Genomic DNA, 13598 nt, shown 5'->3' on the forward strand with positions numbered 1-13598 from the left:
AATAGTTTTTATCTGTTAATCTCATACCTAATTTGTCCTGTCTCTCCTCTTGTCTCATTTGGTAACCACAAGTTTGTTTTTAGGGCTGTAGGTCTGTTTCAGTGTTGCATATGTATTAGTTTGCATTATTTTTTACATTCCCCATGTAACTGATAACATTCATTGTTTGTCTTTGCTGTCTCACTACTACCACAAAGGATAATATTGCCTAGGTCCATCTACATTGCTACAAATGGCAGAGTTTGAGTTTTAGTTAGGGCTGAGTATTATTCCATTGAGGCTGTGTGTGTGTGTGTGTGTGTGTGTGTGTGTGTGTGTGTGTATCCCAATTCTTTTTACCTATCAGTCTGTGGATGGGCGCTAGGGTTGCTTCCATGCTTTGACTATTGTCAATGATGATGCTATAACATACAGGTACATGTATCTTTTCCCGTGAGTGTTTTCAGGATATATATGTTTAGGAGTGGAAAAGCTGGATGACGTGGTGTTTCAGTTTGTATGTTTTGAGGAAACTTTATGCTGTTCTGCATAGTGGCTGCCCCAATTGCCATTCCCACTAACAATGTACGGGGCTTCCCTATTCTCCACCTCCTTGCGAAGATTTCTTATTTGGAGCCTGTTGGATGCTAGCCACTGTGACAGGTGTGAGGTGATATGTCATGGCTGTTTGGATTTGCATTTCTCTAACGATTAGCGGTGTGGAGCATCTTTTCAGGTGCCTGATAGCCATCTGCCTGTCATCTTTGGAAAAAGAAGTGTATTCCTATGTTCTGCCTATGTTTCGATTGGGTTGTTGGTTGGTTGGTTGGTTGGTTGGTTGGTTTTCCTCCTATGGAGCTGTATGAGCTGTTTATACGTTTGGATTCACCCCTTGTCGGTCATTTCACATGCAGATATTGTGCCCCATTTTTAGGTTGCCTTTTCGTTTTGTCTATGGTCTCCTTTGCTGTGCGAAAGCTTTGAAGTTCAACTAGGTCCCATGTGTTTAGGTTTGCTTAGAGGACTTTTGCCTGAGGAGACAGATGCCTTGCCAAAGAGAGTGCTACGATTTATGTCCAAGAGTGTTCTGCCAGTGTCTCATCGAGGAGTTTTAGGGATTCAGGTCTCACCTTTAGGTCTTTCACCCATTTTGAGTTCAGGTTTGTGGAAGGTGTGTAGAAATGTTCTAGTCTCATTGTTTTCCATGTAGGTGTCCAGTTTTGCCTGCACCACTTGTGGAAGAGACTGTCTGTTGTCAGTTGTGTACTCGTGCCTCCTATGTCATCGACTCATTGACCGTAGCTGCCTGGGTTTACTTCTGGGCCCATTTCTGGGCTCTCTGTCCTTTTCCATTGAGTTCTGTGTCTGTTTCTGTGCCAGTAGAAGACTGTTTTGATTTCTGTAGCTTTGTAGTTTGGTCTGAGGCCTGGGAGCATGGTAGCTCTAGCCGTCTTCTTTGCTTTGGCCATGCTGGGTCTATGCTGGGTGTTGTGTGCCTCCCTACAAATTTTAGGAATATTTGTACTAGTTCTAAGGAAGACGTCATGGGTATTTTGCTAGGGATTGCCTTCAGTCTGTAGATTGCTTCAGGTAGTATGGCCATTCGAACACTCTTAATCCTTGCAATCCCAGAGCACAGGATCTCTTTCCATTTCTATGTATCAGCTTCCATTGCCTTCGTCAGTGTTTTACAGTTTTCAGAATATAGGTCTTTCACCTCATTGGTTAAGTGTATCCCGATGTGTTGAATTCCTTTCGGTGCAATTTGAGATGGGAGTCTTTTTCTCACGATTTCCTTTTTACTTCGGAGAATTCCTTCCTAGTGTATAGAAAAGCACCAGGTTTCTCTGTATGAATCTTGTAGGCTGCAACTTTGTGGAATTCATTTGTTAGTGATAATAGTTTTGGGGTGGAGACTTTAGGGTTTTCTCTCTAAAGGATCATGTCGTGTGCAAATAGTGACAGTTTTACTTCTTTGCTTCCAATGTGGATGCCTTTTCTTTCTCGTTTTGGCCTGATTGCTGGGGCTAGGACTTGCGATATTCTGTCAAATAGGAGAGGTGAGAGGGGCATCCTTATCTGGTTAGGGAAGGTGAGAGGAAAGGCTTTGAGCGGTTACCCTTTGAGTCTGATGTTTGCTGTGGGTTTGTCATCAATGGCCGTTATTAACTGGAGGGAGTTGTTTCCCCTCTCCCCCTGCTGACTGGCTTTATCTTGGGACAGGACCCCATTCCCTTAGGTGGGGAGCTCACCGTGAGGATTCCTGGGGCCCAGGACAATGACGAGCCAGGATGTGAAAGTACTGAGTTCAGGAGAGCAGCCCACCAGAGGTGGCACTGGGCAGGGACTGGAGCCACTGAATTCAGGGCCCCATTCCTGGCCAGGCCAGAGCCCTGAACCCCTGCCTGTGTCCTGGCCAGCTTTCAGGTCGTCCTTCTGTCGCTTGCAACCTGGCATGTCCACCCTCAGCCTCCAGAATGGAACCCCCATTACTGCCCGAGCAGGAGGTGAGAGGCGTGGGACATTCAACGGTCGCCTTCAGAATTCTCCAGGTCTAAAGCAGATGTTCCGCCGTCACACCCCCAACCCCGACCCCCGGCCCACTGGCCCCACGGCCCCGCTTTCCCTCGCCCCAGACTCCCCTCCCCAACCTCCTAGTGCCCTCTGTCCCAACAGCAGGATCACAGCGGCTGCTCCCATCACCTGGGAGCATAGAGTTTGGAGCCTGTAGCGTCCACATTTACCCTACGGGAACTCTGGCTCCAGGGAGGCCCCTCTCCCGCCCCCCACCCAGCGCTGGTGTAGAGCCCGTGCGTGTGCGTGCCTGCAAGCGTGTTCGCCCTGCCAGCGCCCAGACGGGAGTGGCCAGCTCAGGGGAAATGGTTGGCCTTTGGCCAGGGTCACCGGAATTCAAGCCATGAGAGAGGAGGCTGGCCATTAGTGCAGGGAAAACCCCTGAAGGCAGGCCCAGGAAGTTTGAGTTCCCTTGGTGCCTTTAGGCTCCCCCACCCAGCAGGGCCCTGACCTCAAGCACCAGCCGCCCTTGTACACTAACCCCTCAAATGCTGAATGAAAACTAGTGGCTTGGTTTTCCACTTTGGCATCAAACAGAATCTTTTGTGGAGCTGCTTCCAGAGAATTCCAAGGCCCATGGCTCTAGGAATTCTGACCAGTTGGTCTGGGATGTGGCCAAGAATCTGCAGTTTTACACCAATTGGCCAGAGGATGCCAGTGCTGGCCAAGTCACAGACCACTAGGTTAAATGCCCACGGAGAGAGGCCTGATTGAAATGGAATTGTGTGGAAAGGAGTGCGATGCGGCCCTAAGAATGAGAGTATACAGGAGACTCTGTCGTGTCAAAAGGGACAGAGTGAGCAACGCATGCTTAAAGGACGAGGCTGGACGGAAGGGTTCCTCGGTCGTCTGCCACCATGCGCAAGGATTCCGCATTCCGAAATCAGCGTGGGGTGTTTTCCCCCGTTAATACTGGAGAGGAAGCTGAGCTACACCTTCCCTTGGCCGCCAGGATCCGCGGCGTAGATGCGCCTCTCAAGTGACACCCAGATCAGAGGCGCTGCGGCCTGCATCTTCTGGAGGGGAGTCTGACGCGTCAGACCCTGCTCTGCTAGTTCTGGCCTCCTGGGCAAATTGGTTGGTCTTTTTTCATGACGTTTTCATCACGTGTCCATTGGGTTACAACAGCTACACCTCTCGGGTGTAGTTTAGGTCCCATTAGAGAAAGTGAACTCGTGGTTCGGTTGATGGAAGTATCACCATGACCATCGTCGTGCTCAAGGGATAGATATATCAATAAAAGTTGATCATGCAGCGGCTGCTATTAAGAGCCTTACTCCTAAGACCGCTTTCCCTTTCAAGACCGCTGGGCGGATCTGAGCGTCCTCGACAACTTCGGCCCAGGGAGACTTTTAAGGATGCCATCCCAGACTCACCCCCAGTATAGGACCCAAAGAAAAGAGGCCAGGACGCATCTGGGGCGGGGCTTCTGCGGGAGGAGGGACCTACACTGGACCCTGGAAGCCTAGCCCTAGAGGGGCAGGATGGTTCGATGGTTCGGGGAGCCCCCTGCAGGCCTCTAAGAGTAATTCCCTACAGTGAACTCTTCCCCCCACCCCCCCCCCCCGCAGAGCCAGGGCTGTCTATCACAAGGCTGGGCTACCGCGAGTTCTACAGGGGCGGAGCCTCGGAGGGGGCGGAGCCTGGCGTGAGGATGTATTAATTGCGCCCCTAGCTGCGCTAGTCTCACTTGCAACAGCTTTGGCCATCGCTTGTGGGTGTGTCGAGGAGTGGGCTTCGGTGAGCAGGGAGCTGAGGTGCCGGACGCGGCTCTCCTGGCAGCCTGCACTGTGGGACTCCTGGGAGGCGGCCCCAGAGCTCCGAGGACTAGCCCCGCATCGCGCCGTTCCTGGGCCCCACCCGGCCCGCCTCGGCTTGCCTCACCCGTCGTGGAAACGCGTCACAGCGTGCAGGACCGAGCGCCTCCTCGCCCTCTGCCAGGCCCCGGGAGCGCCGTCCGTCGGTCGAGGAGATGGGCAGCTGGCCCCGCAGCCCCAGCGCGTCCTGTGCGGCCCGGTGGGGACCGCAACCCGGAGGACCGGGCCCTGCCAAGCGCCGCCGAACGGAGTAGCCCGCGGGCCCCGAGTCCGAGTCCGAGGCGGCTCCCAGCATGGACAACATGCTCGAGTCCCCAGCCGTGAGCACGCTCACCTCCGTGCTGGTCCTGCCCGCCGGCTGTGCCCTGCACCTGCCCCTGGACCACGTCGAAGTGCTGCTGGAGGCCGAGCCCACGTCCATGAGGCAAGTGTCTCTCAGAGATCACATCCTCCTGCTGGTCCACGAGGCTCTCCTGGGCTCGGGTGTGGAAGTTCCGTGGGTACAGGGCCTGGAACAGGCCGCTCTCCTGAGCGCTCCCGGGGAGTACATGGCCCTGGAGCCGGGATTCTTGTGCCCAGCTGTCCCAGAGATCGTCTGCCAAGAAGAGGCCAAGGAGGAGGATGCGGATGCGGACGCGGACGCCGAGTTCCTGCCGCCTGGGATGGATGCTGAAGCCGGCTGTGACGCTGGGCTCCGCAGTCCCGCCGAAGGGTGTCAGACCCCGGCGCGCAGGGCTTTGTCCCAGAGCCCTGGCCTCGGGTGCCCAACCCCAGTCCAGAGAGACGCTCTCCTCACCACGACGACAACCTGGACTTGCACCTTCCGGAGCCCTTCCCCGACTCACCACTCCAACCTCTACCTCCCTCCCTTTGTTCGGGTCCCCACGAGCGCCCCCAACGCTCTCACGGTCCACGTCGCAAGGTCCGGAGATGCCTGATGTTGGAATGAACTGCCTCTCCCCCAGGCCCAGCCACCAATCCTCCACACCAGGCTGGGGACCACGACAGAGTCTTCTGATGACGCCTGTGTGTACATTGCCCACCCGACAAGCATCACAAGGGACAGATACGTTTTGGATGCACACTGCATTGCAGAATTTTGCATCCGTGCCTGACTAGAACCCTGGGAAGGAAGCTCACCCTGGCACAGAAAAGCCTCTTGAAATACAGTGTGCTTTCAGACAGCCTGACTGCTGCTTAGGTTTTCTCTAGGGAGGGCACCCTTAAGCAGCTCTACCCCACCCACACACTCCAATTCCCCTTCAAACCCAATGGCCAGCACTTTTCTCTAAAGAGGCATCCTTTTCCAGGCACCCTACCACTGCCCCTTCCCCTCCCCAATAAAGTAATTGTTAACTCTCTTTTGACCACAGGGTTTGGTCCCTATTGTCCGTGCTAGTTTATGACAACCCTCTGCCCAGTGTGAACTTTTCTGGATGGCGGCTGTCGCCTCGTGTGTGTGTGTGTGTGTGTGTGTGTGTGTGTGTGTATCCCACTTCCTCTTTATCTGTTGGTCTGTGGATGGGCACTAGGGTTGCTTTCATGTTTTGGCTATAGTCAGTAGTGCTGCTAGAAACATCCGGGTGCATGTATCATTTCTAATGAGCGGTTTGGTTGTTTTCGGGATGTGTAACCAGGAGTGGAATGGCTGGATGACATGGTGGCTCTCTTTGTAGTGTTTTGAGGAAGCTTTATGCTGTTCTGCATAGTGGCTGCCCCAATTGCCATTCCCACCAACAATGTATGGGGCTTCCCTATTCTCCACCTCCTTGCGAAGATTTCTTATTTGGAGCCTGTTGGATGCTAGCCACTGTGACAGGTGTGAGGTGATATGTCATGGCTGTTTGGATTTGCATTTCTCTAATGATTAGCGATGTGGAGCATCTTTTCAGGTGCCTGATAGCCATCTGCCTGTCATCTTTGGAAAAAAAGTGTATTCTGATGTTCTGCCTATGGTTTGATTGGGTTGTTGGTTGGTTGGTTGGTTGGTTTTTCTCCTATGGAGCTGTATGAGTTGTTTATACGTTTGGATTCACCCCTTCTCAGCCATTTCACATGCAGATATTGTGTCCCATTTTTAGGTTGCCTTTTCGTTTTGTCGATGGTCTCCTTTGCTGTGCGAAAGCTTTGAAGCTCAACTAGGTCCCGTGTGTTTAGGTTTGCTTAGATGACTTTTGCCTGAGGAGACAGATGCCTTGCCAAAGAGAGTGCTACGATTTATGTCCAAGAGTGTTCTGCCAGTGTCTCATCGAGGAGTTTTAGGGATTCAGGTCTCACCTTTAGGTCTTTCACCCATTTTGAGTTCAGGTTTGTGGAAGGTGTGTAGAAATGTTCTAGTCTCATTGTTTTCCATGTAGGTGTCCAGTTTTGCCTGCACCACTTGTGGAAGTGACTGTTGTCAGTTGTGTACTCCTGCCTCCTATGTCGTCGACTCATTGACCGTAGCTGCCTGGGTTTACTTCTGGGCCCATTTCTGGGCTCTCTGTCCTTTTCCATTGAGTTCTGTGTCTGTTTCTGTGCCAGTACAAGGCTGTTTTGATTTCTGTAGCTTTGTAGTTTGGTCTGAAGCCTGGGAGCGTGGTAGCTCCAGCCGTCTTCTTTGCTTTGGCCATGCTGGGTCTATGCTGGGTCTTGTGTGCCTCCCTACAAATTTTAGGAATATTTGTACTAGTTCTAAGAAAGATGTCATGGGTATTTTGCTAGGGATTGCCTTCAGTCTGTAGATTGCTTCAGGTAGTATGGCCATTTGAACAATCTTAATCCTTGCAATCCCAGAGCTCGGGCTCTCTTTCCATTTCTATGTATCATCTTCTATTGGGTTCATCAGTGTTTTATAGTTTTCAGAATATAGGTCTTTCACCTCATTGGTTAAGTGTATCCCGAGGTGTTGAATTCTTTTAGGCGCGATTTGAGAAGACATTCTTCTTCTCATGTTTTTTCTTTTTCTTTCAGGGAGTTACTTCATTTTTTATGGAAAAGCAGTATGTTTTTGTGTATTCATCTTGTACGCTGTGAGTCTGTGGAAGTCTTTTTGTAGTGCTGATATTTTCGGCATGGTGAATTTAATGTTTTTCTATTTCCAAAGTATTATGTCATCTGAAAATGGTGACAGTTCTCCTTCTTCATATCAAATATGTATTCCCTTTATTTCATGGTTTTACCCCATTTCTGTGGCTAGGACTTCCAATACTCATTTTTTCCTGTTTTTAAAATTAATTTTTATCAGAGTATATTTGCTTTACAATATTGTGTGAGTTTCTCCTGTACAGCAAAGTGATTCAGATATACATATACATATATCCCCTCATTTTTGGATCTTCTTCCCATTAAGTCACCACAGAGCAATGAGTAGAGTTCCCTTTGCTATACAGAATGTTCTCATTAGTTATCTATTTTATACATAGTATCAATAATGCCAGTACTCTTATTAATAGAAACTGCAAGAGGGGCACTACCGTTATTCTGCTTCAGGCAAATACAACAGGGTTGCTGTACAAGAAATGTTTGAAGCTGCCCTTTCTTATACAACATTTTCATATAAAAGCCTGTATTGTGTGTTGGAAAAAGTCTCTCCAATAAAAGGTAGAAGAGACAATGTACTTTGCTGATGACAATACCAAATCACAATAAGCTCTAACATATTGCAGAAGAAGACCCACCATACTTTGCCATTCCAGGAAAAAAACTAATTCCCTGTGTTAAGTTTGTAAATATTGATACATAGAAAAGCATCTTCTCACATCAATAGTGGATTAGTAGTTTGTGGGGAGTTGAAGGGAGCTACAGCTTTAACTATGCTGTTTAGATTTTCTAAAATATGCATCCAGGTATTATTCCTAAAGTGAATAAAAATAAATAGGAATTTGAAAAAGCTAGTTATGCATTCTTGGGGAATAACAGAATGGCCCTCATTAGAGCCAATGTCAAGAGTACTGTCAGTCTGGTGCCCTGGGCCTGTGCCTTAGAGTCTCAAATGGTGGTACAAAGCATTCACTGTGCCCAGATGACCAATGTTGCAGAAAGTCCTGAGTCTCACTCGGTGATATCCATCTTGTGCCTGGCTTCCTGTGCCCAAATTCTGTCACTTTTCCTCTCCCAGTGGGACTGTAGAGAGCCATCTTGTACCCTACCCAGGACCAGGATTTATTTGCTAATTGTGTCCCACAGTGGTTCAAGCAGTTCATACTGTTTGAATAGTCAGTATTGATTGACACCAAGAAAGCCCAATGAGTGGGCCTGATAAACCACCCTGACGTTATTTGGGCGTCTAGAGTAAACAAAAATAAGGCAGAAGGAAAGGTATCTGATCCGGTGCACAGCAAGCCATTTCTAAATTACATAGAGGTCATGCCATGAAAACACCTGGACCAGTACTTTCTAACAGATCAGACCCCTTTTTAGGATGATGATGATGATATTGGTTACCATTCATTGGATGTTGGTTACATGCCGGGCACTGTTCAAGATTCTGAGAACAGGGCTTTACACTGTGAAGTTGGAAAGGCAGATTATACACGTAATAAGCAGTAAATATCTACTATTTACTAAGCATTTACCGTGTTCCAAGAACATTTTACATACATTATCTCACAACCCCCCTGCACAGTAGATGGCATTCTCCCCACTTAACACGTAGGAAACTAAGGTTAGAGAAGGTGAAAGGACTTCCTGTGATCACCCAGTTATAAAGGGGCTGACCCGAAGAGGAAATTGGGAGTGTCTGTACCAGACCCCCAGTAACTGCCTTTGTCTCAGGACAGGACCACATTCCCTTGGGAGGGGAGCTCACAGTGAGGACTCACAGGGCCCAGGACAATGATGACCCCAGACGTGAGACTATTGAGGTCAGTAGAGCCGTGGACAAGATGTGGTGGTACAAGGCAGGGACAGTAGCCACCACATTCAGGGCCCCAATACTGATTATGCCAAGAGCCCTGAGCTACACCTGGTGTCCTGGCCAGGTTTTGGCTCCTCCATCTACCCCTTAAAACAAAGCATGTTCACACTCACTCTCCTGAATGGAGCCCCCATTATTCCCTGACCATGGTACGTTCAAGTGTTGCCCACAGAATTCTCCAGGACCAAATTAGTTGTTTCCTGAAAGCTCCCTAACATCTCCCCCCTTCTCCCTACCCCACCCTCTGTCCAAACAATAGGAGCACAGCAGCTGCTCCCATCACCTGGGAACATAGAGATAGGTGCCAGCGACATCACTTTCACCCCATGAGAACTCAGGTTCCTGGCAGGGCCCGCCAAGCCAGTGTATGGCCCCTGAATGTTCCCCGCAGCCAGAGTCTTGACCTAAGCAGGGGAATTTCTTGGCCAGCAGCCAAAAACATGGGACATGCAGCCATGAGTGAATACAGGCAATAGTGTAGGGGAAACTCCTGAATGCAGGCCCAGGAAGTTTGAGTTCTCTTCATGACATTGTCACCAACAAGCAGGGACAGGACCTCAACCATAAACCTCTCTGTTCCTGAACCTCTCAAATGCTGAATGAAAACAAGTTCAGTGATCTTAAACTTTCTGCCAAAACAGAATCTTTGTGCAGGTGCATACAAGGAATTTTTATGCCCATGGCTCCCAGAATTCTGATCATTGGTTCTGGGATGTGGCAAAGAATCTGCATTTTACACTAATTGGACAGAGAAGGCCCGTGTCTGCCAATTCACAGATCACTAGCTTAAATGCCCATCAAGGGAAGCCTGATTTTAACAGAACTCTGTACAAAGGAATGCTATGTGGCCCTAAAAATGAGAACATACAAGCTATTTTATAAAAAGGGACAAAGTGAGCAATCACATGGTTGAAGGACAGGGAAGGAAATGTTTCACATTACTCTGAAACCAGATGAAAGTATTACCCATTCCAAAGTAATTATAGAGTGTTTTCTCCCATTAACTCTGGATAAGCTGTTGAGACACACCTTCCCTTTACCAATACCATCTGCCGATAGACTCAACTTTAAAGTGACACCCAGATCAAAGGCACTGCCGCCTGCATCATCTTGAGGGGAGGCTGACGCGTCAGACCCAGATCTGCTAGTTCCAGGCTCTGGCCAATTGCTTCTTCCTTTGGCATGACCTTTTCATAATTTGTCAATTGGACTACAACAGATACACCTCTCAAGTGTAGTGTAGGTCAATTTAGAGAATGTGAACTGTTGGTTTAGTTAATGGAATTATAACAATGACCATCATGCTAAACTGATAGATATATAAGTTGATCCTGCAGCGACTGCAATAAAGACCCTCAATCCTAACATCTCTTTCCCTTTCGACACGGCTGGGAGGATCTGACAGTCATTAACAACTCAGGTAAACAGAAGCTTGGGGATGCCATCCCCAACACACTCCACTTTTGGACCAAAAGAAGATACAAGGTCACTTCCAGGGCGAGGTCTCAGGGGACAAGGGAACTGCATCTCACTGTCCTGGTGCAATGTTCCACTGGTAGGACTTGAAATTTAATCGGTTTTCTGGTTAAGGATTTCTACATCTGATGTCAACACGAGGAAAGCCAAGAATTCGACCCAGGAAGCCTAGTCCTAGAGCGGCACGACTGCTCAGCCCCGCTGAGGCCTATAAAAGTATTTCTCTAGAGTAAACTTCCCACTACTTACAGGGCTATTGGGCAACACAGAGGCCTCCACTTCTAGGGGCGGAGCCTAGGAAGGGGCGGGGCTTAGCGTGAGGATGCTTTGCGACTCAGGTTCCGCCGGCGTCACTCACAACATCCTTGGCCCACTCCTGCGCAAACCAGTCCACGTGAGGACCTGAAGATTCACACACGCAAAGCCGAGCCCAGCAGCTCCCCTAGAAGCCAGGACCGAGAGGCGCCCCCGGAGCTCCGAAGTTTCGAACCGCGTCGCCTAGTCCTGCACCACAGAGACCTCGCCCACCTCACCTGTCAATCAGGAGTCACTGCCTGCAGGACCAACTCCACCTCGCTCTTTGCTTGGCCCAGGGAGCGCCGCCCGCGCCGCCATTGGGATGATGGGCAGCCGGCCCCGCAGCCCCAGCGCCTCCCCTGCAGACCGGTGGGGACCGCAGCCCGGAGGACCGGGCCCTGCCAAGCACCGCGAAAGGAGGAGCCCGCGGGCCCCGATTCCAAGTCCAAGGCGGCGCCCAGCCTGGACAACCTGACCTGGCCCCCAACCGCGGACACGCTCATCTTCGTGGTGGTCCTGCCCACGGGCTGTGCCCTGCACGTGCCCCTGGACGACGTCGACATGGTGCTGGAGCCCGAGCCAGCGTCCGTGAGGCAAGTGTCTCTCGGAGATCGCATCCTCATGCTGGTCCCTAAGGCCCTGGTGGGCTCGGGCATCGAACACCCCTTGGGACAGGGCCTGGAACGGGGCGCTTTCCTGCTCACTCCCGGGGAGTACATTACCCTGGAGCAGGGATTCTTCTGCTCAGCTGTCCCAGAGATCGCTGCCAAGAAGAGGCCAAAGGGAGCATGCGGACATGGATGCTGAGTTCCTGCCACCCGGGATGGATGCCACAGCCGGCTCCGTTGCTGGGCTCCGCCTTTCTGCTGGAAGTGTGCTTGGCTTCTACCTGTTGGGCCTAGTCTCAGAGCCGTCCCCTTGGACCCCCAACCCTAGTCCAGAGAGACGCTCTCCTCACCACGATGACAATCTGGACTTGCACCTTCCAGAGCCCTTCTCCGACTCACCACTCCAACCTCTACCTCCCTCTCCAAGTCCAGGTCCTCACCAGCGTCCCCAACGCCCTCATAGTCCTCCACGCAAGACCTGGAAATGCCTGTTCCCTGAATCAACTGCCTCCCACAATTCCTGGCCAATTGAACGGGGACCAGGATAGTCTTCTGATATTGGCTGTGTGTGCATTGCACACACTGTAAGAATCACAGGAACAGATGCTTTATGGATGCAGGCTGCACTGCAGAATTTTGATCAGTGACTGATTAAAACACCTGAAAGGAAGCTCACCCGGGCAAAGAAAAGCCTCTTGAAATACAGTGTGCTTTCTGACAGCCAGACTGCTGCTTAGGTTTTCTCTAGGGAGGGCACTCTTAACCAGCTCTACCCACCTCCACCTCCCAGTTTGCTTCAAACTTAAGCGACAGCACTTTTCTCTAAAAAGCCATCCTTTCCCAGGCACACTACCACTGCCCCTTCCACTCCTTTTCTGGTCGATAGAGTAATTGCTAAATTTCTTTTGTCTACATGGTTTTGTCCCTAGTGTCCGTGATAGTTTGACTACCCTCTGCCCATTGTGAACTTTTCTGGATGTTTTTCCCTCCTGAGATGAGTCATGCTCTGAATAATGGACTGTATTTTGGCAAAATAATAATTATATTTGAAATTTTATGTCTCCTTTTTGCTGAGGCTGGGGCAAGTCAATGGAATCCTTTTACAGGCTTCCTTGTTCTTTTTTTTAAATTTTTTTAAATTTTTTTAATTTTTTGGCTTCCTTGTTCTTTGAACAAACTAGATCATCTACACATTGTGTTAGGACTAAATCACAAGGGAAATTTAGATCTTTTAACTCTTGATCGACAACCAGGGAAAAATAGAAGGGAGCTGCAGTGTACTCCAGGGGCATGACTGTCCAGGTATGTTGTTGTCCTCTCCAGGTAGCAAAATCATATTGACTGCCTTGGTCTAGAGGCAAATGAAAAAAAGGCAGAGCAAAGATACATTAGAGTGAAGCAAGTGGCTTCAGGTGGAATTGATGATAGGATGGTATTTGGGTTAATTTCTGTCAGGTAGTGAGGTATACATATTTTGTCGATGGCCTTAAGGTGTTGAACAAATCAAAATCCTTGTCAGTTTGGCTTCATTTCTTGCTGGATGAGAGTGTTACAAAGGCAGTGCATGGGAAGACCTTTGTAGAAGGCATTCAACTATACGTTTGAGCTCTTCTTTTGGCATCAAGGGGTATTGTGGGAAGTTTGGGTAACAACTTGGTAGAATGTATCTGAACTTTAATAAGTTCTTCTCCCATTATTTTACCTCTTTTTCTTTTTTCCCATTATTTTTTCTATATCAGGGGAATATCTAGCCGATAGAGGGTCAGATTTGGTGTCAAAATCTGGGGTATTTATCAAATAGAGTGGGAATGCAAAGGTATACTCAGAACAGAGTCAATTGGCTATGAACAGAGAGGTCCTCTGAAAACTCAAGAAATATTCCCTCTGGTGAGCTTCTAATATAACAATTCTCTGTGTAAAGTTAAGTTCTACCCTGTTAGATTGGCAGGT

The 13598-nt window shown here is 49.4% G+C and overlaps 2 pseudogenes across 2 annotated transcripts; both read left to right on the forward strand.

Moving 5' to 3' along the window:
• The first annotated feature begins 4525 nt into the window (after nt 1–4525).
• On the forward strand, nt 4526–11232 carry LOC309660517 (proline-rich protein 23C pseudogene; annotated as a pseudogene). The gene has a single exon. The product of its transcript is annotated as a proline-rich protein 23C pseudogene (transcript).
• A 133-nt stretch (nt 11233–11365) lies between these two features.
• Nucleotides 11366–12763, forward strand: LOC309660515 (proline-rich protein 23C pseudogene; annotated as a pseudogene). Its single transcript has one exon. The product of its transcript is annotated as a proline-rich protein 23C pseudogene (transcript).
• The last annotated feature ends 835 nt before the right edge of the window (nt 12764–13598 follow it).

The sequence above is a fragment of the Balaenoptera physalus genome (genome assembly GCF_965194825.1).
Source record: "Balaenoptera physalus genome assembly, chromosome: 4".
NCBI classification, from domain to species: domain Eukaryota; kingdom Metazoa; phylum Chordata; class Mammalia; order Artiodactyla; family Balaenopteridae; genus Balaenoptera; species Balaenoptera physalus.